The 27,447-nt window shown below is 39.8% G+C and overlaps 1 long non-coding RNA gene across 1 annotated transcript; it reads right to left on the bottom strand.

The window, feature by feature from the left end:
* Window positions 1-147: 147 nt before the first annotated feature.
* On the bottom strand, window positions 148-27,447 carry Gm30790 (predicted gene, 30790). The gene is made up of 4 exons (NR_155453.1): window positions 27,338-27,447; window positions 2,480-2,655; window positions 1,279-1,334; window positions 148-763 (listed from the first exon to the last, which is right to left on the bottom strand). It is a non-coding gene; the product is annotated as a predicted gene, 30790 (long non-coding RNA).

Raw genomic sequence — 27,447 nt, forward strand, 5'->3', positions numbered from 1 at the left:
AAAGGGAGATGGAGCTAAGAGTGGAGAGACAGAGAGCATTTTGGAGTAGGAGGAGAACCGAGATGGCTGCAACCGTGTACCCGCGTGGCGTTTTCTAGACCCCGATTTCACAAGGTTAGAAATATTGGCATAAACCTTTATCATTATCAATTGGCTCTGAAATTATTTATTGGCATCTTGATACATAAGTCTAATTGGTTATAAGCTTAAGAGTCTTAATTTTACCAGGTCACTGGATAATGTGTGATCAAACCACGAGGATGGCAGATCTACTTGGTTACTGGAATGTGGGACAGCCAGTTACAGGGGATTATAGCAGAGAAGGAACTAATGGCTCTTGGGACAAGCGGGCCAGATGCTGAGGGCGGGGGTTGCTAGCTCCAGAGAGTTGGTGGGATCCATTTTTAATATTTCCCGCAACAGTTCCACCCTTAAATTGCCTTTTGTTGGGTGTTTGGTCATCAATTTGAAAAGTAAGTAAGATAAAGAGTACGAGAACATTTGTAAAAGTCTAAGAAATCAAAGTATTTTGTTGATTGATCTTTGAAAACAACTTCTTTTTTCATATGATACATGCCTGGAAACCAACTATGGCTTTATTTTCATTAAGATTTCACTATACAAAACCTTTGGGGGTTATAGTAACATGTGCCTGTTGTCCCCTGCTCTTGGGACATAGAAACAGGAGCATCAAGAGTTCAGAGACAGTGAAGGGTGCATAACAAGTTGAAGGAAGGCTGGCTTGAGCTTCATGAGATTATGTCTGAAAAAAAAAAGAAAAAGAAAAAACAAGGAAAGTTTAAATCTGGTAGTAATTTAACGGTTAAGTTTAGAAGTTTTGACTGAAACTGTAGTACATCATTCAGAGAAGTAAGCACTCCCCTCTTCCCTCAGAGCTCCAAAAAGACACTTGCAGTGACAGGAAGTGAACCAGAGACTATTGCCAGCACTGTGCTTCCTATGACCTTCCAGAAGCATCCTAGCCATTACACCATCAACATCTCTTGAGATCTCCACATTTATGTTCTTTCCTCCCCAAACACCCATGTGCTACTGTTTTCTTGACCTATTTGTTTCTGGCCGGGGCCCATTTTACATGTGTTCTTCATGCATCTTTGTCAAATGAGGTATTGGAAAACGGAGCAGCTGGCACCTTGCGTCTCTCTGGGGTCTCCCCTCTGCTCAGTTCTCTCCTGTCATCGATAGGCAAGGAAGAAGTAGACCTGCAATTATCCAGGCCTGAGCCACTGAGGAAGAGAGCTCCGAGGAATGACTTACCATTCAAGGAACCCACTGCTCCTTTTGGACCTTTCGCACATTAGGATACAGGTGGCCTGGAAACAGAGAGAGAGGCCATTGGTGAGGGAGACAATGCTCTACAGTTGATCTGATGCTGAGGATGTTTTTACTGTGGGGTGTCTGCTTACCACCTACCCGAGAAGCCTGGCAGTGTGCTTTTCCATGCAAGTAAATTTGGGTAGCTAGACAGTGGTGGCGCACACCTTTAATCCCAGCACTTGGGAGGCAGAGGCAGGCAGATTTCTGAGTTCGAGGCCAGCCTCGTGTACAGAGTGAGTTCCAGGACATCTGGGACTACACAGAGAAACCCTGTCCCCCAAAACCAAATAAATAAATAAATAAATAAATAAATAAATAAATAAATTAGGTAGCACATCTAAGTAACCACCTTGCCTTTCTTGCCACTTCAAAATCATATTCTTCCTTACTGTACTCTGACTGACATCAAACCAAGCTTCCCTTTGCAAAAGCTAATTAGGTTGCAAGTATCTTTGAGAATAACACTTCACATTATTGCCTGTTACTAATGTCTATGCATGACATATTTTTAAATTTATTTATTTATTTATTTATTTATTTATTTATTTATTACTGTGAATTAGAATTTCCTTACCGTGATTTAAAAAAATACATAACAATCAAATTAAAGGTTATATCTTGGCTGATAGTTTCACAGAGTTCAGTCCACAGATTTTGACTTTGCTGAGCCTCCATCAAGAGGAAGTACTACCAGAAGCCTTTCATTTCTTTTTTCAAACAGGAAGCAAAGAGTGAGAACGATGTGGGTCAGAGTGGATCCAGGGATAAAGATACTGAATGGCTGCAGCTACTACCTAAAGTTTCCAGAAATTCTGGAAGTAATACCACCAGCTAGGGACTAAACCTTCAATCTATGAGTCTTTGAAAAAGCATCCTACTTTTTTTTTCTTTTTGGCAAGGGATTGTCTTAAAAACAATCACAGACACAGAAACTATGATGAAATCCTCACATGCCCCTCAAATTACAGGTGGAAAGTCCAACGTCACAAGATGATGGACACCAAGGCAGGCCTCGCAGCTGATGGCACCACTCTTGTGCTCTTCCCAGGTCTTTCCTCTTGTACCATTACATTGGGAATTTCAGTGACTTTGTGAGCACACACTGAGTATTTCTCTTTTATGGGTATAATGATACGCATACCTGATAGCACTCACAGGATCTGTTCCCTGTGATGTGAAAACATTGCCGTGCCCAGGAGAAGCAATGGCTTCCCAGTGTGGGAGAAAGGAAAGTAGGAGTTTTGCAACTCTTTAAATTGTACGCCTTCACCACTCAGGTGGGGTTGATGAATCCAGCTTGCTGGTTTCCCACAGAGGCTGTGAAATTTGAAGAAAGTTATACCAAATGAATGGTGTATAACTCACAGGCAGTTATTTTAAAGACCACTTTAGATGCTTAAAATTATTAAAGAACTAATCCAGCTGAGTTCTATCCAGTGTCAGTGAAACCCAACTATAAACTTTTATTCAGGTAAATCTTCGACATCTAATTAGGGCAACATCAGCCCTTAAGGTGAAGATCCCAAGTACTATAGATACACCTTTGTCAACATGATCTTCTCTGGGAAAGCATCAACCTGAAGTCTACCAGGCAAAGAAATTAATTTGTACAACTGTGCAGCAATACTTTAGAGTTCCTGCTGTGGTTACTTTGCTAAGGATGTGTGCTGTCCTGAGGATTCTTGATAAATGATATACTTTCCAGGGCTCCTAAATTCTGTTTTATATTGACCTTCTGAAATGTTTGAGGTGCTTGTAGGTTTAAAATGATTTTATTGGCATATTAACATTTGGAACAAAATGATACTATGAGAAAGAGAGAAATCACACACACACACACACACACACACACACACACACACACACACACACGAAAAAAAGCAGTTGATTATGTGTAGAGCAGGTGGCAAAAAGAAATGGCAGTCAAACAGCACATGGCCATGGGACCCCAAGAGAGGTCATGATTGCTGGCATGGATGTTGATCCTTCAGTAATTACAGAGTTCAGTGACCTGAGAAAGATAGCTCAGTCTTGCTTCCCACCCTGGTACTCATGCCAGCTGGGGGCCCAGGGCTGCTTTAAACGCTAGTGAGAGAATCTAGTGCAAACATTTACACAGCACAAGCTATTTATCTTGGCTCCAAAGAAGCACAGGCATCTTTTCGAGTTCACCTGGCCTTAAAAAGAGGTTTGAACTTGGGTTGTTGACCTGTTAGGATGAACTCATATAGATATATTTGTGACGATCCAGAGGTTTTTTTGTTTGTTGATTTTTACTGATAGAGAATGCCATAACTTTAACCTCTATTCCCTGACTACATTTGGTGGGTAAGGAGAAGGGTGGGGAGGAAGAACAGCTCTCAGGGGAGTCTGGCCTTTATGCATTCCTTATAATACTATCATGATATTTAGGTTGACCAGCAAGAGGTCATCACCTTGACAGCCTGTCTGTGAAACAGTGACCTTTATCTAGGGATCACACAAGTCTCCTTTCCTCCATTACTTTAGACTCTCCTAAGTTCTCCAGATTTCCCCCACTGGAGTCCTGAGAGAAGCTAGCAGGAAAAGAGAGAATGAGTTACTATGACCACATTTACGTGGAACTCTAACCAAAGCAAGAAAATGATAGACAGGAACAATTTACTTCTGAAGTAAGAGAATCTGTTCAATTCCAGACGTATAAAGAATATCTAAGGATGAAGAGTTCCCCTATAAAGGAGAGCAGAAAGTCTAAATCAGAAGGAAGAGGATCGGTTTAAAAAATCGTCATCTCAACTTCTTCACTAAGATTGGCAGTACATACCCATTAGCTGAGAGGCTGACATAAGAGAATCATAAATTCGAGATCAGCCTTAGCAATTTAGGTAAACTTTGCATCAAAATAAATAATAATAATAACAATAATAATGCATTAAAATCAGAGACAGGTGTTGCAGGTATAGATAAGCAAGGCAGTGCTTGTCTAGAGCATGCAAGGACAAGGACCTGTGACAAGTGTATACCACAGCAAAAGATATCTCCAAACTCTCTCATTTCTATAAAACTTCAGTGAACATGCCATTGAATTCAGAGTAGAGTCACTTTAAGTGCTGTCTTTCAACCTTCAAAATGTTTATGATTCTCAGACACTCTGAAACATTTCAGGTGTGACGCTCAAGGGAAGCACTGAGAGCATTGTAATGTTTAGGACATTTATCAGAAGAAATACAAACACCATAGATATATACACAGAAGGCAGTGTGGAGAGAGCAGGGGAGATCAAGCTCACATAGAAGAGTAGGGGACCCTTCCTATGGGTTTCAGAGGAAGTGGGGTGGACACGAGATTTAAAATTTTTATTTTCAGACTCCCAGCTGGTCATTGCAAGAAGTAAGCCATGATATGGTTAAAAAGTGTCACATGACTATCAATCATCTCTCAATTGGACATTACTGGGGATCCTTATTTCAGGGAAATCAAGAGTCTAACAAGTTACGTCTAGGAAGCAAAGTGCTGTAGTTTCTCAGTTTGCTGCTATCCCACCAGAAAAGAATGAGACGTGTCAAATTCCATTGCCCGTGGCAAACACTTTCTGCACAATCTTTCCTTGAGAAGATTTTTTTCCCTTTCTGATATATAACGTCTTATTGTTTGGATTGACTCATTCCTCCTTCATCAAGAAAAGCATTCCAGTGTTTTCAAATATGTCCCAGGTTCTGTACTCAAGTTGTTCACAGTACACTCAAAGATGGGTCCTGTAGATCAAGATTCCCTCATCAGCCACTTGCTAATAAAAGGACATTTTCTAATTTCCTCTTTCGTATAGAAATATCACAGAGTTCTTTAAGGAATCAGGACCAGGTAGGACTCATGGTCTGTAATCACAGTGGTTGAGGCAGGAGAAAAATAAGTGGAAGACCTGACTAGATACAGATCTGGGTAGAATAGCGTGGCCACTGCAGCAAAACTTTGTCTTTTCCCTTTTCTTGTTTAATTTGAAGGCTATATCTCAGTGGTAGGGCATTTACCTAGGATATGTAGGACCCGAGAGTCAATACCTAGTCCTATGAACACATGCACACATCCAGTAGAGTTTAAGTGTATTTCTTGACCAAGACATAATGTTGAATAGTGGTTATTCAGCGTGCAGAAAGTTGTGGTTTTCCTAAGAATTTTTATTACAAAGCAGCGTGCATTTCAAAAATTTTTTCTTTGCACAGCAGGTCCTATTAACTGTAATAGTTTATCTAATCAGTGATCAATTTTCTAATGTCACTTAATTTAAATCTAGGTCATCTGCATTATGAAAACATGCATAATTACATGCGTATTTACATCACGTGGTCTAGGTATCCCTTTCTGTTTTTTTGTCCCCAGTGACATCCTTATGATCTATTGTTATGCACATTATCTTAAGACTCACAGTGCTAGAGTATGGAGCATCATTGCGTGAGCAGATAGTCATCATTAAGACTGTGACAGCATCATTCCAATAAACACGGTCATCTAAGTCTCCCGAGTTTCTTTTCATGTTATTTTCTTACTCTGTACTCTAGTAGACCAAGTCGTAAGTGGAGTATAAAGAAAACTCCAAGAGAAACGTGAATGTTTTTGGAGAAGGCATTACTAGTGACTTGAATGTCTATCAAACAGCTTGCATAGCTGTCTCTAGTTATCATTCTCATAAAAGGACATAAAGCAACTGTAAAACCTAAATTTTCCAGGAACCCATACATAAGTAAGTTTGCTGTGTCCTTTTCAATATTTGCAGAGTCAACTATAATCCATCATCATTTTATAAAACTGGGTCATCAATACTGCATACATATTAAAAGCCTTTGAGGACAACAACGAACACCTGTAACTCTGCTTCAAGACATCTAATTTATATTCCTCTTCAGGCTGACATTTTTTTCCCTTTGGAAAAGAATCAGGCAACATCAGGCTTCTCTTTCTGGTCTATGTTTAAGGGACTTTTCCAGCCTTCTATGTTGCTTCCACAGATAGTGCTTAGAGTGAGTGGATGCCACCATCTCTCAATTTTCCACAATGGAAACTGATCTGCTGGTGTCTGGATTAACCAACAACAAATGCAACACTGCTGTGTCCAGCGCCAAACTTGTGACAAACAGCCCCAACCTTAGGAGACCTATGGTGTCAGGTCACAGTCTCTCTCTGTCTCTCTGTCTCTGTCTCTCTGTCTCTCTCTGTCTCTCTCTGTCTCTCTCTGTCTCTGTCTCTCTCTCTGTCTCTCTCTGTCTCTCTGTCTCTCTGTCTCTCTCTCCTGCATGAAAGAGAAAACCAAAACACTTGTGTTTTTTGAATGACTTTCCTTTAACCTACCTTTATTCCATCCCACTCTAAACTTTGTAATACATGGTTTTCTTAGAATGTTATATTACCTGTCCCAGTTCCTTGTCATGGCTGCCCCGCCTTCTCCTCCTCTAACAGCCCTGTAAATCATATGATTAACTTTCAAGCCAGGGCTGATTGATGTGAGCAAAGGACATTTAATTGGAGCACAATAGCACCCTGCACAGCTCTTAATGTTCGTGGGTGCATCAGAATGTGATCTGAATTCCAGATACGGTTTCTTTGTGACATTTATTTTTCTCCAGCGTGCATGTGTTATACCTTTGCCTAAATTGGGTTGTTATCTTCTTCTGCCTTTTTGAACTTAACAGTATAAATTAACTAGTGTCCTGCTGAAATAAATTTCGTTGCAGATTTTATGTATATGGAGGGTGTTTCAATTTCATTCAAAAATAGATACTGCGTTTGTGTGCCCTGTAAGGTAATTTATTGGTTTGCTATATCTAAGACCCAAGACTTTATTATTAGTTTAAAAATAATATTTTAAAATATGTCCTTGACCTAAAGGAATTCATGTTCAATTATATCAGTAAAATATATCAATTGGGCTTGAGAAGATAAAAGTCTGATATATAAAACTCATTCTTATTCTTTTTCCCCAGTGACATAGTTCACTGGAGTGCTGTGGTGAATGTGATAGACCCTTGTCTTCTTTTTACAAGGCAGAATAGAAATCCCATCTTCAGAGTCCTCTCCAGCTTCCTTTATTAATCATCTCTTCCCTTGCTCTGAAGTAAACAAATAATTGACCTTGCAATTAATGGATCTAAGATAAAACTATTTTTAAGTGTCTGTATATTAAAAATTAGGGTAAATGATCCTTCAAGGAGAAGAAAGACGTGCATACAGTAGAGTCAGTCACAATGCAAAACTATTCCTAGACTGTCTCTCGAGAAGCATCTGAGAATTTAGTGACACTAGGAAGCATTATAATGGATCTCACCATGGAGGTGACAAACAGACAATGTCCTGATTCCATAGAGAATCATAGGGGAAATTATCTTGTCATATGCAATGGAAGGACCCATGCACAATAACTCAACACATGCACAAACTAAAATTCCCTGTTCCTTTTGATCTCTGAAGACTTTGGCTTCCCCACTTACAGTGCTTTTTCCTTATGAATTTGGACTGATGCAGAATCATGGGTAAATTAGGCAATAGCTGTATAAAGACATGGAAATTAGGAGCAAGCCGAGCAAAAATGGTCCTTACTCTTATGTGCTTGTCACTGGTGCTTAAGAAAACATACGGAGAAAAGCCTTACTTAGCCAAGGAGATATAGATTTATGGCTATTAGGAGTCTACCTATAGAACACACGGTCTTTATATTTGAAGACCTTTAAGTGACAATCAGGGAATGCCAAAAGCATCAACTAGGGTCTCTTTCTCATGAGGTTACAGGGATCTGGAGAAGCTTTCACTCCTCCTTCAGGTATAACTCCATTATTAGTCATCACATAAAGACTCTTTGTCCATGAAAAGGGTCCCATGCAGAAAGTCTTATATCATAGTCATGGAAAAAGGTTTTTTAACGAGTGAAAACATTTGTCTTTAACCATGATTAAATGCCTGAGAAATACGTATCTTTACAGAGAAGAGAATGAGCTAAGTGCAAAAACAGGTTTCTACTGCTGCTCCCAAAAATAAAGCACAAATGACTAGAGGGGATGGGAGCACAAAGCATTTCCGAGCCAGGAAGCTCAAGATGTCTTTCAGGTCTATCATAGCCATTCCTATGTAAAGACCTAAAAATAGAAGAGAAAGACTGCTCTTCCCTTTAGAAAGTGGAATGAACCAAAATAACATCAGGTGTCAGTTGCATCAAACTCACCAACTGCATTACCTTTTGTTTTGTTTTGTTTTGTTTTGTTTTGTTTTGTTTTTGTTTTAGGCCTTCTGTTTATTAAGGCTATACCCATAGCAGGCTAAAGTGCTTCTTTAGTTTGCTTTGGGTTTGGTTTTGGTTTGTTGTCAAAAGAATATGTTTTAGTGTTAAAGAGAAGAGTAACATCAAGAAGCAAACACTCATGCTAAATGTGGATAGCTGTTCTGAACATATACTACATTTTTTTTTCCTGTTGTGATTCTTGGTCATGTTAATTAAGTGGACAGAATCTCACACTTCATTATCTCTTTAGTTTATTTGAAGCAGGGAAACCTTAAGTTATGACTTTGTGTTGTTGTTTGAGTACCAGGACTCCAGCTTTGACAGTATCCTTCATGCTACAGGAGTTAATGGGCCTATATTTAATGACTTGTAAAGTTTGTTTTGATGTTCAATGGATGTTATACACCAATTAGGCATAAAAATGGCCCTTGAAATATATTTTATCTGTAAGCCAAGAACTTATCTGTGAACAAACATTCACTGGACAGAGCTAATAAAATTATGAAAACATAGATTTATGTTGATGCCCTTTCTTTCTCTCTTTCTTTCTCTCTCTCTCTCTCTCTCTCTCTCTCTCTCTCTCTCTCTCTCTCCCTCCCTCCCTCCCTCCCTCCCTCCCTCCCTCCCTCCCTCCCTCCCTCCCTTCCTTCCTTTCTTCCTTCCTTCCTTTCTTTTTTTTTTTTCTGGAGCCACACAGCTTCTGTTTTGAGACAGAACCCTGCTATCTAGTTCAGGTATCCTTTCACTTTGGCCTCCCAAGATCTGATGTTGCAGACTCAAGCCACCATATCTTGTCAAACTCTAAAACATATAAAACTTTCTTATAGGAGTTCGGCACTTTGGCATGATCCAAGAAAGAACATACTTCCTTGAAGGCCAGGTGCAGTACACAGTATCTTATCACTCCTGGAGTTCCCTGTATAAAGCTTCCATTTAAATATTTGTTGACCCTATAGCCTATATGGCATTATTTTACAAATCAGAAGTCAACTCAACCTTCCTCCAGGAAGGTAGCACTCCAGAGGAGTCAGGCACAGCTCCTTGGGACATAAACAACACATTTCATGCTGCACTGACATCTGTCCTAGCCTCTTTGAAATTAATCACAGATATTATAAGTTGTAAGAGAATGGTTGTTTAAGCAAATTTGGAGGATTATCAGCCTGACACAAGTTTAAACAATTATCTAAGTCACACATGAGAAAAGATCCACAGGACCCACGATGTTTTTTATTTTTTTAACTATACCAAAAAAACAACAAAACACTATAATGGTGAAACTACATTTTTCAAGAATCGGAGGTGAAAGTAGAGAAGAAATGGGGGCTTTAGAATGGAGGATCTAGAGAAAGTACCCAAGGAGCTAAAGGGATCTGCAACCCTGTAGGTGGAACAACAATATGAACTAACCAGTACCCCGGAGCTCTTGACTCTAGCTACATATGTATCAAAAGGTGGCCTAGTCGGCCATCACTGGAAAGAGAGGCCCATTGGACACACAAACTTTATATGCCCCAGTACAGGGGAACGCCAGGGCCAAAAAGGGGGAGTGGGTGGGTAGGGAAGTGGGAGGGGTATGGGGGACTTTTGGGATAGCATTGGAAATGTAATTGAGGAAAATATGTAATAAATAAAAAAAAAAAAAGAAGGAGGAACTTTATATGAACCTGCACCAAGAGGGCCTAGTGTTCTTGCTGAAACTGACATAGTTGATGCTGTACTTAAGAGGCCCACTGGTAACTCCACTGTGACCTCAGCATCTTGCTTTGTAAAGTGATGAAATCTCAGACTAGACAACAACGTTTACATTTTGGTCAAGCAATCCAAACTTCTGTCCTCCATCTTCTGCACTGGTTGGAACTGTTCCAGGGATGTTTATATGAGAAGTGAGAACTGACTGTGAGCAAAACAGAAACAGATACATGCCTCATAAAAGGAACTGGGTTCCTGATCTACAAGTTTGTTAAAGTGGAAATATGCTTTACCTTGTTGAAAAATGAAGTAATATCAGAAATCATAAATTACTTCATGGGATATTTTGAGATAAATATTATTTTCAGTATTTAATTCTTATAGGTAAATACCTTCCATGTCGATTCTAAAATACATAAGTAATTTATGACAGTTATTTCACCAGTGCCTTGATTTAATTTTATTTTTCCATATTTTGTACCTGTTGAGTACACTTACATACCAATATACATGTGGTCTTAAACTAATTGTCATAGGAATAATCAAATTTATTAGAATATATGATGAAAACAAAAATCTTTTCTATAGAGAGAAGACACTTTCAGTTTCCATCTGGGTCACACATTTAGCATGTAAATGACAAGTGTCTTGAGTACTCGTTTTGACATTATCTTTGTGTGTATATTATCCCTTCTGGATCTACAGGAAACTCATGCATAAAAATTCTCTGCAGGGAGGTAGGGGTACCATTCGTTGGAAGGAGATAAATAAACAAATAGCTTTCCCCACTGCATTGAAGTGCTTGTTTCCCCCAAGAAGACCTGTTGTTTGAAGGCCAACCCTGTTCCTAAATCCAGAAACAGGAAATACTAACGTGTTCTTGCACATTCGAATGGCCCGTCTGGCAGGAAAGCAGATAGAATTGTGAACTTTTTTTTTTTTTTAAAGAGACATTGGCTACCCTCTCCCCCTCCATTTCTCAGCCTCACCCCCTTTCAACCAAGGCCACTACATGCTGAACAAGCACCCAAAACAACCAATAAATGAAAGGAAACTCACAGGTCACTCTGGGTCGTTATTTTCACATACCTTTGAATAATGAGAGCATCACATGTCAGCTAGAGGAGAACAAAATGTCACATTCTCCAGCTAAAGGTCAGCCTCGGTCATAGGTCACAGAAGGGAGGCCAGGAAATAACCTAAGAGGTTAGGCTGGGTGCACAAAGAAAGGTCACCAAATGTCAATGAAAGCATGCAGCTGTTGGGAGATGAAACAACTGAGTCACCCTTTTGTGCTGACATCGACTAGAAAAAATGTCTCTGCTGACATTTTTCATTCGTTTTTTTTTTCTTTTTCTACTTTCTTTCTTTCTTTCCTTCTTTCTTTCTTTTTCCTTTTTTTTCTTTTTTAGCTTGCTGTTTTATAAGACAGAGACACCAATGTACCCAACCCCAAATTAGCCTTTTTAAAAAGCAACAGTTTAGAACTTAAGTGCAGCAGTTTCCAAAGACTCAAAACTATGGCATTTTTTTAATCTCAAATGATTATGATACACAGCAATGGGCCTGTAATAGCAATTTTAGATTTCATCTGAGCTCATGTGTTAGCAATGAGGCCTCAGGATAGCTAGGGATCAGTCACTAGTGTCTTCATACCATTAAGAACTATGATTACTCCTTTCACTAGGAGATACTCAGATTCTCTGCCTTTTACAGGGACTGAAGACATGAATTATCCTGCATTGTACTTGACCTAGCTTTTGGGAGTTTTTGATCTAGTTTAAAAAAAAAAAAAGTATTCACAGAGGCAAGAAAAAGAGCATGTGGACTTAAGTCTCATTTTAAAGGAATTTTAGGAAAACACTGGTAGACTATATCTAAGTATCAAGCCTGCTTTCAGATCAATCGCTCCTTGTTAAATGTCAGCGCTAATAGAAACCCTGCTTCATGACCTTTCTCTTGGTGGCGGCGATGGTGTCCCTAAGTGAGTACAGTCACCGAGCTCAACAGGAAGGAAGCTCAGGCACTGGAGATTATTGAGACACTTGGCTTACACACAGTTCTTTAGCAGCTCTGCTTTTCTGGGGTCTGTTTTATACACACACTTGATATGGCTGAAGGAACCATTTCCAGACAATGCCAGAACCTTCTGCTTCTACAGCATCTTCTACTTATCCCCAGACAGGAGACCACATTTCACAGCAAGATATCTTCCTCTGGCTTCCCTAAAGTGGCCTCAGTTTACATCGTAGGCAGGTCCAGGTTTTATGAGCCAATTACATCATTTTCATGTCACTGTGTCAATTCTATATGATACGAAGAAAGAACATTTTCATTTGTACAATAAAAATAATGAAAATATAAAAGGACATTAATAGATAATTATGCATACATGAATGTTTATATGTTCCTAAGTAGCTTCGGGTGAGCTATAGAATCCTCACAGACTCATGACACTGTTACACTAATTGTTCTCGTGTAAATGAGTTAACTTGTGCATAAAGAACATAGCTAACATTCCCCAATTACCTGTGAAGCTGAGCTTTGAAGTCATAAGGGTAATTGCAGACCTGTACTCGATGCCAAAAAGTCTAGATTTAGCTGTGGGAGGCTTGGGGCATGAGGAAGGTGAGTGTGAAGATTCAGTGCCAATCCTGGCCAACAATCTAACAAGTGGTGGTATCCAGTGATCTCCAGAGTTCAAGTGCGTCCAGTCCTTCGCTCTTCTCCAGAAGAATCTATGGAAGAAATGAGGTAGTCCTGGTACCTCAGACCTAAAGCACAGCCTGGATCTAAACTGAGTTGGACTGGCAGTTTGAAACTAAGGAAGATATTGTGATGCTTGGACTGTTTTCTGGACAGCATCTAACTGACATGTGGCAGATGGATTTGAAGGGTTTTCTGTTGGTCTTTGACACCATTTTGAAAGCAATAATATTTCCTATTTCATATCATTTGGTTAGTATCTTCAGTTGGCATAGTCAAATCAGCAAAACTAAAACTACTACCACTACTACTACTGCTACTACTACTACTACTAATAATAATGATAATAATAATAATAATAATAACAATAACAGTAATAATATGTTTTCAGAGAAGAAAACTCTGTAAGAAGAGCAGCCCTTGACAAAAAAGAGTTTCTGTTCCAAATGACTCTGTGTGTGTTTGTTTTGCAGTGTTGCAGGGACACTGTGAAGTAACAGCACCTCCTCAGGATGACTTCAGGACTCAGAAGAGGCAAAACCTCTGCCCTACCCAATGGGCCCCAGGCATGTGAAGCCTGTCAGGAGAAGATCATAAATTCTGCAGAGGGGAAGGGGAGCAGAAGGGAGGAGAGCCACAAAAAAACCCCCGTGCACTTAGAAGAAAGAGTTACTTAACACATCGGGAAGTGCATTTAATAAATGAAGTCAGCTACTTCAGCAGGCCACGTTCGATCTCTCCGGAGGTTGTTGAACTTTCTGTAAAAAGTCATTTTTATGCTGCTTGCTTTTCTTCTGGAATTTCCTTCAACTCTCCTGTATGAAATGCATGTGTAAGCAGCTGACTGAGAAAGGGCTGAGGTCAAAGTTAATAAGGAAAGCTGATGGTATGAAGGCAGGCTGTCTTTTCTTAACCTGTCGGAGTTCAAGAGACTTCGTGATTTGGACATGCAATGCGAGCACTTTTGACACCCGGCCTCTTTTTCTTCTAAAAAGAAAAAAAAAATCTGTCTCAAATAACTGAGATGTGGGAGGCAGTCAGGGTGGGAAGTGTCCTGTTGATGGAATTACAAAACTGAACTTTCTTGACCTGATCTCCTTCACAGACTGGCCTTTTATCTTTAAAGGTGGCACGGTAAAGAGTCTGCAGAAAATGATCTTCAAAGATTTGGAAGGATCAAATACTACCTTAAAATGTCAGGACTACTGAAGTCACAGGATGTTCAGACCGGAGAAGAACAGAGCAAAGCGTGTGTGTTTGGTAGGGGGCAGAATTAGGTACTCCTTCACACAGGGGGACAAAAATAAACTTTTCAGCAAGCATATAAAGAATAAACTCTATCCATCTTTGAAAGCATGTGTGTATACACAGTCCCTCGGGAGTCCTTAGGTTTTAATTTGGGGAAACAACTGGATCCGTTTGTCATATAAAATAGTATCCCCCTAATCTACAAATTTTTTGCCCTACCCCAGGAGGCATTTAACTGAAACTTGGAGCATGTATGGTGAGGTTCATCAGACGAGCAGGTGCCAAACTTAAGATTTATAACCACCCTGAAATGAATGCTATGCTTCTCTGGAAGACTACCTGCCTCATCTTAGCATGAGATAAAGCTTAATATAAGACAGGACAACTCAGAGATGTTTAAATAAAAACTTCACGTGACTGAAAATACAGAAAGAAAGAAAGAAAGGAAGGAAGGAAGGAAGGAAGGAAGGAAGGAAGGAAGGAAGGGGGAGGGAGGGAGGGAGGGAGGGAGGGAGAGGGAGAGAGAGAGAGAGAGAGAGAGAGGGAGGAAGGAAGGAAGGAAGGAAGGAAGATTATGGATGTGGCAAGGGGGAACCAATTTTTCTTGATTTGTGATTTGTAAAAACCACAGTTGTCATACTTGACTTGGTGGCAGGGGAAAAAAAAGAAATTCTAGTGTTTAGAAATGTGTGTTTGCATGCTTCTATGTAAATTAGCTTCTGAACTATTGAAGTAATGGCCTCCTTCTGCTGTGTATTCACTTGACTTTTTTTCTTGTCAAGTCATGTTTTTTTTTTCCCCTAGTATCTGAAAATGTGCCAAGCTAAATGTCAATGCCTCCATAAGGGAGATTTAGATTTCCTTTTGGAGCAGATAGAAGCCTCAGATGACAAACATTGCTTATCATGAATGTCCCTCCCGCCTGCCTGTGTGCCTTACCTCAGAACAAGGTCAAAGGAGCCACCAGAGAAGAGCTATGATTTGTTTGACTTGACATTCCCCAGTATCTCCCTTTGTCATTCCTGTATCCTCATTCCGGGTGAGAGCGAGGCAAGCAGCAAGCACTTGCTCTTAGGTATACCTGGCTGCCTGCCCTGCATACCACAGCAAGCTGCTGTGAATTCCCCTGTTTAAAAAAAAGTAACAGTGGAAAGAAGAAGAAGAAGAAGAAGAAGAAGAAGAAGAAGAAGAAGAAGAAGAAGAAGAAGAAGAAGAAGAAGAAGAAGAAGAAGAAAAGAAGTAGTCCCGTTTGATGCCAATGGTGTTATAGACAGCATTTTTGCAGGGTGAGTTTAGAAATATTTTCTCAGGACAGATTATAGCTATGAAACATAACTAGTTTTCCTTCCTCCCTCTTCTGTGCTCCCTTCTCCCTCCTTCTTTCTCCTCTTCCTCTTTCTCCTCCTCTTCATTTCTTCCTCCTCTCCCTACTAAAAGAGCTTTCGTCTCATCTTCAAGCCATACTTTACCAACACACACTGTGACAGACACTGGCATGGCCTGCTATGAGGGGTCGGTTTTGATATCCTTGTGGTCATCTCTTCTAAGGCAAGTCTTGTGAATGAAGGGACCCAAAACATCCAACTTGGGAATGCTTTTGCGGTCAATAAACATTCACGGATATACTGTTTTGAGGACAACTTTTACTCTGTGAATCCTATTCCTGTCCCATTACCTCATGTCTCCCGCTCTTCCTTCTTGGATGTTCTATCAGAGCATCCGGACCTTCAGCTGCCTGTGGCCCATTGGAGTTGCTTCTCTGATGGTGTTTCCCAGCACCTACTGTGACCTGCCACCTTTTCAACTTCAGGATTTGTTTCTGAAGCAGTAAGGATAAGGCTGAGTTTGGAACTCAGTTACATTGCTTAAAAGGACTTCGTGAACAAACCTAGTCACTCGATTTAAGGAAGCCAGGCTCCTCTGACTAAGCAAGAGGGAAATGACCTATTTTAAACTCAAGTCCTGAAAATGGCCACTTCTCATTCCAAAGTAGGGGAGCTGAAGGTGAATCAGAGGGGGAAAAAAATGAATGCTCTCCACATAACCTTTCCATTAAAGCAATGGAGAGAGACCTTGGGTAATGCCTTTCAACATATTCACAAGAAGACAAAGGGTATTTGTCTATGTAGTGCTCTGTAAGAGATCCCTTGACAATTGAGAGCGTTTCTAAAGGTGTAAGGGAAAATGTCTTTATGCAGATTTGTAACGAATTCTTCTCAAATTTTCTCCTTCTCTTTTTCATGTTTCATTTCTAGTTCTGATGATCATCTATGAACTATCCCCCTCCCCAAATATAAATGGAGACTGGTGTTTCCACACAACTGAGATTGAAATTAAAAGTGAAAAGTAAGCAAAGCTAGCCAAGGCCCTGGACTCAAAGAAATGGAATTCACTCTTTGTAAGCTTTAAATGAAGAAATGTTAATGGCGGCAACGCTCTTGATGGAGACCCGGGCACAGTTTCAAGACTTACCCTGGCTCTGGCAACATTGGCCACCTCTTAGATGAAGGGGCGAGGGAACATTACCGGAACACCGTTAGAAGTGTGATGGAGAAAAGAGTTTCCAGGTGCAGCTTTGGAGGTTTAAAGCAGCCACACAAGATGCAGAGCTAACACAGGGGAGGAACAGAAAATTCATATCATGGCTTCTTGTGCCTTCAGTTCATCGATCATCTGCCAGTTTATCCCAGGGGCCACAAGTAATCAGTAACCTGCTAGCAGGTTTAGGATTGCAGAGGCTTCCTGAGGCACAGAACAGAGAAGATGCCACCTCTGAGGGAGAATTTGGAGTGGAGAGAAAGGCATACCCAACATCAAACTTCCTCTTTGATTAAGGAGTAAGATGAACTCAACATAGGGTCTGTATACAAACCGGCTTTGGGAGAGACAAGTGCTATAGACAGAATGGTCTTGCCCTTAGCTCCTACACTGAGTGTGACTGCCCCCTGGAGACGAGGTTCACTAGGGTGTGCGGAACAGCATGTTGTTTCTGAAATCCACGACATGGGTTTTATTCTTGTGAAGTATTAAGATGATTGAAGCTTAATTGCATGTTGTTGGGAGGCAGAATTCGGGGATTGACTACGAACAGAGCGTATCGTCAGGATGGAGCTGTCGCAATTCAATATTGGTGACTTTTAAAGAAGAGGGAGGGAAGGAGAAAAGGAAACACACAGTCTTAGACAGACAGACAGGCAGACAGACAGACACACACACACACACACACACACACACTCACATATACATACCAAGGTTGGGGAGGAGAGATTCACTCATGCATGCGTGAACTTCCTTCCTTGCTATGCCATGCCACACACCACCTTAGGACTCTGCCAGTAAAATGACTACCAGTGTATTCAGACCCCTTGTTCTTCTGTCTCCAGATCTGTGACCCAAAATAGTCTCTATTTTACCTAGACTCTGGAATTTAACAACAGAGGGGGGGGGAAACAGACAAAGTTTAACACCTGGTCAAGGTGAATGTTAAAGTGGGAGGTGCTGGCAATAGCGTAGTCTCAGAAGATGAGGGAAGATCCATTGTCTTGCTCATCATTCCTCTGTCCCCTCTGCCTCTCACTAGAGACCTGGCCCCACCTCCACTGCATAGGAGGGAGGTGACCATCAGCAAGCTAGGAAAGAGCCTTCTTCCAGAAACTGCATTAGCCAGCAATGTTACTTTGGACTTTCCAACCTTCAGAGCTAGAAAATAAAATAGAATTCCTGGTACCGATGTTTTTTTTACTACAGAAGCATAAATATAGACAGATAAGACAATCAGGGCTTTCTGTCATCCAGACTTCGATATTAGGACTTAATTTCTCACTTAACATTGTCTGGTTTAAAGGGTGTGTGCCATAGTTTCTACAACACAGGTTTCTATAAAAGTCACAGCTTTTCTTGCATAGCTTGTTTCTTATACTGTCTTCCAATCTGAAAAATTCTCATACATGATGTCTTTCTCTAGTATCTGTATTTTCTTATGGTATAGTAATAAGACATAAGCCAGGCCCTGTAAGTTTAATGTTTCCTAAACTCTACTCGGATTGAATCCTGAGTCATTTTTTTTCCCCACTGTATTTTCCAGTTGTGGGTTGTCTCTTTAGCTGGGTATGGTGTTTAATTTCTACTCACAATTAAATTTCGAAAATCACATCTTTCCATTTTAAGTATTGTTTTCATGAAGATTTCTGTTGTCAGGATAAAACACCAAGACCAAAAGCAACTTGGGAAGTCAAGGGATTAGTTTAGCTTACAGCTTTCAGGTGATACTCCACTCCTGAGGGAAGTCAGGACAGAACTCAAGTCAAAAACCTGGAGGCAGAAATTCATGCAGAGGCCATAGAGAAGTGTTACTACCTTGTTGCCCATGGCTTGCTCAGCCTCCATTCTTACAGCATCTAGGACCACCCGCCCAGGAGTGATATTGCCCATAGAGTTGGAGCCACTAACATTTGTCACCAATCAGGAGAAAGTTCCAGAGGCTTTCCCACAGACCAATCTCTGCTGGTGGCACAGTCTCCGTTGAGGTTTCTTCCTCCTAAATCTTATGCCAAGTTGACATAGAACTCCCAGACCAACTGTTTTTGCAAATTTTAAATTTAAAATAAATTCTGTCTGGTCAATTTTTGCAGTCCATATTCATTGCTCCCATACTTGCTGCCTTTCTTTTAAAAGAAGCTCTAAATATGGGGCATTCTTATCCGTGCTAAATTCAGTAATTCTACTATCTGTAATCCTTGCGAGTGTGTGCTTCCTATTGGAGTTGGTGGTTTTATTTCCTGATGCATTTTATACTTTTCTTGTTCTTCCGAGGTTAGGCTTGCTGAGACTTCTGTGGGGCTATTCTGAGTCCTAGACTGAGAGAGTACTTCTCCAGCGAATACCACCCACCAGCTGGCACAACCAATCAGCTGGCAAAATAAATTCAGAGTATAGACCCAAATCAGGGTCAATATGTGTTCGAAAATCTCTTTGGAGAAAGAGCTTTTGACTTGTGAGTTTGTTTTGTGTTCTGTTTTGTGTTTTTTCCAAATCAAGGTAGATTTTCTATACTAGGAAACGAACCACTTAAGAATACACTCAGTGGAATTTTGTAAATCAGCCTTACAGAAGGGTCACCACCATCTGAATACACTTCCAGTATGCTTTCTTAACTGCAAATGGAAGCCCTTTGCAGAGTAGCAAGCAGTTTCTTCCCACTATCTGCTCTTCTAGTCCCAGTCAACGACTAAAGTGCCTTCTACACCTATAGAGTTGCCTGTTCTGGGTGTGGCGTATAAATGGAATCATACAGCATTTGCTGTTACAATCTAATTTCTGCTTCCAGGTGGGGTAGTAGAGGTCAAACCCTTATTCATGTGAGGCAAGTGATAGACACTGAGCTAGATTGTCACCTTTGTAACTACTGGGAAGAAGGCTGCCTTAAACATTCCAGCACAAGTATTTGATAGAACCCATAGATGGCTTCGGGTATCAATGTCATCTTCCCAACAGTGTCTTCTCATTCAGGAACAAAGTAGGTTTCTCTGAGGGTTTAGGTTTTATATTGGCATTTTTGTAATGCAATGTTTGTTGTCTCTTTGCTTAAATGTATTCCTAAGTATTTTGTTCTTTTTAATGCTCCGTATTAAAAAAAAAAAAAAGAGTGTCGTTTTCTTTTTAGATTGCCCTTTATGACTGTGTAGAGGGATCTGTGATTTGGACGGATTGAACCACGTCTTGCTAGATTGAATTATTAATTTGTTTATTGTTTTTTTGTTTGTTTGTTTGTTTTGCTTTCACCCTATATCCCGTAGGGAAGAGTCCGTTTCCCTCGATGCCATCCTTGGTATGACAGCTACTTGATCTTGCTCCTAAGCATTTCATGGAGGGTCTTTTTGGAATTCCACCTTTACCCCACGGTTTGGCTCATATTCAGAAGCCCACAGTTTTATACTTTCAAACTCTATGTGGACTGTAGGACTCAAAGCTCCTCTTCACATGGTTCTAGAAGACATGCGCAGCTCTGCCAGCTCTCCTTGTCCTGGATTCATGCTTGTGCTTGATCTAGCCACTCTTGCTGGCTCGGGAGTGTAAGCACGGGTGTGTTCGAATGGGCTTTTGTATCTTATTCAGCGTTTTAAATATTTCTCAATCAACAGGTTTTGCAGGATTGCAATGTATTTTACCACAGCTGGTAGTAACATTTTTAAGTTGGTTTTCTGTGTGGAAGGGTACATACATTAAAAGGCCCTATACATATGAAAATCATAAGATGAGGCTTTTTTTTCTATGAACATATTCTGCCATATAGATGTCATACATACACACTGATGGAATGTGAAGGAAATATTCATTTATGCATATAGCAGGTGATATAATCAAGACATGTGATGACAGACTCTGAACTGCTCTTGTGGGAATGCCCTATGAAAAAGAAATCCTGCTGACAGAGCAGAATCTCACTCAAACTTCACAACCATATTGCCTTCTCGCCCGCAGGGTGCTCGCTGACACGACAGCAACCAGGTGACAGGATCACGGCTTTTAGAAGGGCACACTGTGTTTGGTCATATGTCACTGTTGCCCATTAATTGGTAGTAAAAACTTAGTAGCAGTAACCTGGAACCGTTGTGCCCAGGTGGGTCCTTTGTTGTAAGATTTGGCAGCACTTAAAGACCATGGAATTTAAGTACCAAGTAAAACCCCATACTGACTAGTAATGGGCAAACTCAGCCTTAAGCCAACAGAATCGCAGTCCAAGAGAGAGAGAACAAATTTCATCATGAAGATGATTGAAGTAAGCTGAGTGAAATAGAATCTCCAGAAATTTTTTTTTCTACAAGTTGACCATAGACACCATGTCCTTATTGATCCAGGCCCAGCATTGAGCATCTCATGTGTGTCCAACCTCGTGATTTTGCTCTGTAGAAAGGCTGAGCGATGATTCATTATAGCTAAAGAGCTTCTCATTCACAACAGTCAGCTATTGGGTCAGTGAGATGGCACAGCAGGTAATAAGGGCTAGAAACCCAAGGATGTGGAAAAAAACAACTTCTGAAAGTCATCCGTGGACTTTCACATGTGTGCCCACACTTGCACATGTGCATCGTATTGTATACATGCGTGTACACACACACACACACACACACACACACACACACACACACACACCAGATAGACTAATAAATGAAATTAAATTGAGAAGTAAGAATAGATGCTGGAGCAATGTTTTGTTGCTTAAGAGAACTGGTTGCTTTTGCTGAGGGCCTCCACTATATTCATAGCACCCGCATGCTGGTACGCAGTTCTCTGTGACTCCAGTGACAAGGATCCAGACTCTCTTCTGACCTGCATAGCCACCAGACACACACACAAGATACCCAGATATACATGCAAGCTAAAGGTCTGTACACAAAATAAAACATATAAAAATAAGACTCCTAGATACTGTTTTTGTCTACATGCTTTTTATGTAAAAATCTTAATGTTGGCTAAGATATGTGTGTGTGTGTGTGTATCATATCTACTAGATCACAATACTGGCATAAGTAATTTTACTCAGGATCTTATAAAATGTACATATATGAAATTATCTCATTTTTATGTAACTGATTTTAACCATGAATGAGCTTTGCCTACTTACTCTATCTTTGTCTTACAAGCAAGAAATTCCATTGTGTGGCTCTGGACTAGAGACAGTGGAGGCTTTCTTTTGCATTTGGACCTGGTCTTACTATTAGAACAATTTGGGTCAGACTTACTGTACATGAATGTAATAGTTTCATCATTATATTATAAGCAGCTAATTGTATTGCCAGCACTGATGAATTATTCATGGCATAATCACATAATTTACTTGGCAATGATGTTTTATTTTGCATGCTAATTTGAACATGGTACATTTTTCACATTTTGATCTAGAGATGATCTCTGATAATGACCTGTTTGTGGATATAGGGACTTACAGTGACCTCAATACTCCATTTTCTCTAAACATTGCTTCATAATGTGTATATTTTACCCGTGTGCTATAGGTCAGTGAGAGTCAGGGCACTGTTAATAATTTCTCTTAAGTCCCTCTAATTATCATTTATTAAGCAAGCACGTTTCCAAAAGAATTTTTGTTTGAACACAAAACATTGTGTTGGCCAGGATCTTACAACAGTAAGCATTCTGGTTTTTACCTTCTTCACTCAAACTTCCCAAGCCATCACTCTCCTCCAGGCTGCTCAGTCTCCTGGAGTCTTTTCATTTAATTACGCTTTTCCAACGTGCACTCTAATCCATTTACCACAATAAATCTCCTATGGGTAACCCATAGTTTTATGTATAGGGCAATGATTCACCATTGACCAGCGCCTAGCTGTCTTAATGGTCTCCCTGTCTTGTCCTTCTTACCTCAAATCTTTGCACAGCTGTCAGATGAATTCGTCTACAGCTGCTGATTAAAGCACACGTTTCCCTATACAAAAGCATGTTACGGCTTATGCCGCGCTACCCATGAAATAGCTTTCCTTAACTTTTAAGGCTTCCCTAAAATATCTACTCTTTGAATGATTTTATTTCACTTGAATCTCATGGAGCCTACTTAGTTATCTGCAAATTACTCAAGTTCATAACAAGATCCACACTTCCTCCTGCCTGGGATTTCCTACGTTAACCAGTACAGGTTAAGCACCCACCATTAGCTTGGGGTGAGGTACAAGGAAAACCTATTCTTCCGGACACCCTTAGCACTTCCATCCTTCAGCATTTTTTCAACTATATCCTTGTAGTATTTAATTTTACTTTCCTTAAAAGATTGCAACTGTTTTGTCCAGAAGCCTGAACCATATCCTACAGACACACAATTTTTCTTTTTGATGGGACAGAAGAAAATTAACAATTCTTAAGTACTAACAACCATTTATCTTATTTGACTCATTACATCTGCCTACCGTGGCAGGTGTTGACATGTCCATAATACCAATAATACCAAATCCAAATGGCCAGGCTGCATTTCAGATGGAATGCTGATATTCTAAGGAAATATATTTAATCATGACAACATGGTGGCGATTTTTATTATGTCAGAACATATGTAACTATTTCACCTCTGTTTTCCTGAATTAAAAATATGTGTCAATTTGTGAGAATAATAGGACAGCTGCAATATCTACCTTCTACCTGATTGGTGGGATGGATTTATTTCATATAGATGGTATAGACATAAGACACTTTCATTACTGAATGCTGAAATTATGGAATGCAAATGAAAGGATGAGAGCCTCATACAGAGGAGAAAAACCATTCTGTAGTAAAGAAAATTTATAGAATATATATATATATATTATGTAAACACACATACACAAACATACACACACACACATAAATGTAACTATAACTATCCCCCTTGTGGTATACAAGCAGGAATATACATATATATATGTATATACATACATACATACACACACACACAAACACACACACATATTCCTGACAAATGATAGAATTCAATAGCCACAATCATTATTTCTGCATACACAAAATTATTTCTATGTCTATCCTTTATGCTCATTTTCCAGGATTTTATTTTTATGTAATTATTATACAGACATATCTCTACTTTTGTTTTGTTTTGTTTTGTTTTGTTTTTTACATAATTGGGTTAAATGTTTCAGATTAAAAAAAAAAAAAAAACATGGTTTTCAACTCAAGTTTCTTTGAAGAGATGCAATAACTATACTCAAAATTCCACAAAGGAAAATTAGGGACGTGTCTATTTTGTTTCGAATGTGTCCACAGCACATTGCAGTATGTCTCGCACCTTGCAAAGGTTCAGTGAATGCTTCTTAGTCACATCAATGACTACGTATGTGAGATTGCAAATTTAAGTAAAACCTAAGTGTTGTGAATTCCATCCACCAGCGAGGACAGATAGTCACCTATTTATATTAGTGTCTTTTTTTTTTTTTTTGGAACCACTTTCCAGTTTAACTGATAGAAGTGATTTTTAGTTTCTCTCCCTAATCTTTCTGACATTTCAGGGGGTACTTGTTAATCTGGCTGCCATGGCTAGTGAGCCGAGACTCTCCTGTCATGACCCTTGGATCCACAGAGGCAATGTTCAAGAGTTAAAACACTGTTGCCATGGTCACTGCTGTCATGACCACAAGGAAAATCTCCCATGTAATGTGCTAGTGAAATGTGCCTGAAGGACCAAAGGTACAAGGTCTTTGGGTAGTAGGAAGGATGCCTTGTCTAGGTCAGGCTTAACTAATCCTCCCAATGTCAGTGCTGCCGAATTGCCAATGGTTAGAGCAGTTGGTATCTCACATGCTGAACCATCTCTAGAAGCGGCAGACCTGAGATCTTATTAGTCCAGGGTCTATCACCATGGCAACTTACAGGTGAGGGTCTATTTTCTTCACCAGCCTTCCTGCTTGTATGCCACAAGAGAAATAGGATCCTCCCTGCATCGTTCCTATTGATACTAGTGCTGCCTAAATTGGGAGATATTTTGTCTCCCTCCCTGGAGAATTTGCCGTGCTTAGGATGTGATTCAAACACTGTTCCTTCTCTGGGATACTCAGCCAGGGATCCTAGAGCAATTTTGCTTGGTTTATAACAGCTATACCACTTTGCTTAATGGATCATTTAACTTATCTGTCAACTAGGGTTATTTGGTTTACTTCCCATAGTTAGTAGCACAGTACACACATACCTACTAACCTTTTCCCCCACTAGACTCTCCAGATTGCTCTGGACCACCGGATTGGGAAAGACTTCTCTTTAGAGCCAGTTCTCTCCTGACTTTCCTCTTCCTCCTGTGTTTGGCAGCATGCTGTTCTACGTGCAGCACATCAGAATGGCTGAACTATTATGCTAGATGGATTGCCACCTGACATTGTTTATGTAAACAAGTGCCCACTACACTCCCTAATATGAGTAAAAGAGCACATTACGGCTTAAATATGTATATGGCTTCTAACAGTTACATTGGAACTTTAACCTCAATGCCATAGTAGTAAGAGATGAAACATTTAGGAGGTGACTATATTATAAGGTCAATAATCTTATGAATGGAGTTCATTGTTTATTTATCATCTACGTTTTCCTTTATGGGAGGAACCGATGCTTATTTCTTTTTAGCCTTTCCCCTTCGGCCATGTGAGAATATCATAAAGGAAAGACAGTACCAATGGAACAGGCTCTCCCCAACCAGTAAGCATGCTGGCTCTTGGGTTAAGGACTTCTTAACTTTTTGAGTGTCAAGGTAATCAAGTCTTGTGTATAAACTACTAAGGCTCAGATATACAGGAACACATATAGACTAACACAAGTACCTATTTTAAAATGTTAGAGTTGTGCTATCTTCAATCTAACCATGAAACAAAGCTCACATAACATTTAAAAGTCCATGAATTAAAACTTAAAGAATATTCTAGGTGAGAGCATTAGTACCAGGGAACATTGATCTCTGTTAGCACTGACTTCTACATTGGGTGGACAAACTACTGTTGCTATAGATAGATTTATTTTCTCTTTTAAAATACTTTTAAAATAATGCTTTTATATTTGTGCTTATATAATGTGAATGTAGGAACATTTATCTTATATGACTGATGTGAGAGGACCTGATATGTGTTGCCACCCATGGGCAGGTGGTCTTTAGTATAAGAAAGCAGGCTTAATGGGGGGGTGAGGTTAATGGGGGAGGTTGGGAGGGTAGTAGTGCACACCTTTGATTGCAGCACTTGAGAGGCAGAGGCAGGTATACCTCTGGGTTAGAAACCAGCCTGGTCTGCAGAGTGAGTTCAAGGACAACCAGACCTACACAGAAAAACCATGTCTCAGAAAACCAAACCAAACCAAACCAAACCAAACTAAACCAATGACAGCAACAAAAACAGGATCACCCCCCAAGGACCCCCAAACCCCAAAACAAAAACAACCTCCACCCCAGCCCTCTCCCCCCCTGCCCCCCCCCCGGAAATGAGTTCAGGCTGAACAAGCCATGAGGAACAAGCCACTGGGCAGCATTTGTTCATGGCCACTTCAATTCCTGCCTCCAAGTTCATGCCTTGTTTTGACTTCCTTCGTTTCTTCCCCAAATTACTTTGTTCATGACATTTTATCACAGTAATAAAAAATAAGGTACTGTTTAGTTTTTTTGTTTTGGATTTTGCTTTTCTGCATTGGAAATTATAATTTTTACTACTTCTTGGTCTATGTTTATGCGATGCTTTGTTTATTTAACAATCATAGGGGGCCTTAGTTAATTCAAACATTCTATCTTGGATATAAGTAATATTTTATATACAAAATATTTGTAAAGTTGACTAAAGTTTGGTTTTTGGTAAAGCTACAGTACCAAGTATTTAATTATACCCAATGGGCCATACACAAAAAGAAGACACAGGCATAAAGAAAGGTTCTAGTGGGAGAGAGAGTTGTGAGAGAGGAGGTTGAGGGGGTTTCAGGGCAGCTTGAAAAGAATCAAGAGATGGTTAAAAATCCCTTCTGTTAATGCATGAAACCATAAAACTATAAACAATAGAAAAAACAAACAAACAAACAAAAAACAAGCAATGGGAAAAATTAATCCCCAGTAATAACTAGAAGAAATGAAATCTCAAACAGAAGGTGACAAAAATCTCTACACAAGATTTTTACTATATTGCTTCCCATTCTCCACAGAAGAACCATACTTGGCAGGGCATTAAATGAATTTAAAAAATAATTTATGCTAAAAGTAATAAGGAAAAGTTAGTAGCTATTATTTTCAAAGGAAACATCTAGGGATGCAAATGAAGTCTATCATTTGATAATTAACCTGTTAGATGGAGACCAAAGTGGGAGGGGAATCATTCTCCATATATGGTTATGAGCTTTTAGTAATAAATGAAAAAGATAATATACTACTGAGGATTGATGAATTATTTAAGACACCCAAGAGATCCAGAAGAAAAGGAAAAGAGGAAAAAGGCCAATACACTGAGTCCAGACTTTATTACAAGAAGCTAAGACCAATTGTCAAATAATTTGATGACTAATCCAACTACACACCTGTCTTAGTCAGGGTTTCTATTCCTTCACAAACATCAAGACCAAGAAGCAAGTTGAGGAGGAAAGGGTTATTCAGCTTACATTTCCACATTGCTGTTTATCACCAAGGAAGTCAGGACTGGAACTCAAGCAGGTCAGGAAGCAGGATCTGATGCAGAAGCCATGGAGGGATGTTCTTTACTGGCTTGCTT

The sequence above is a fragment of the Mus musculus genome, chromosome 16 (genome assembly GCF_000001635.26).
Source record: "Mus musculus strain C57BL/6J chromosome 16, GRCm38.p6 C57BL/6J".
Taxonomy (NCBI): Eukaryota; Metazoa; Chordata; class Mammalia; order Rodentia; family Muridae; genus Mus; species Mus musculus.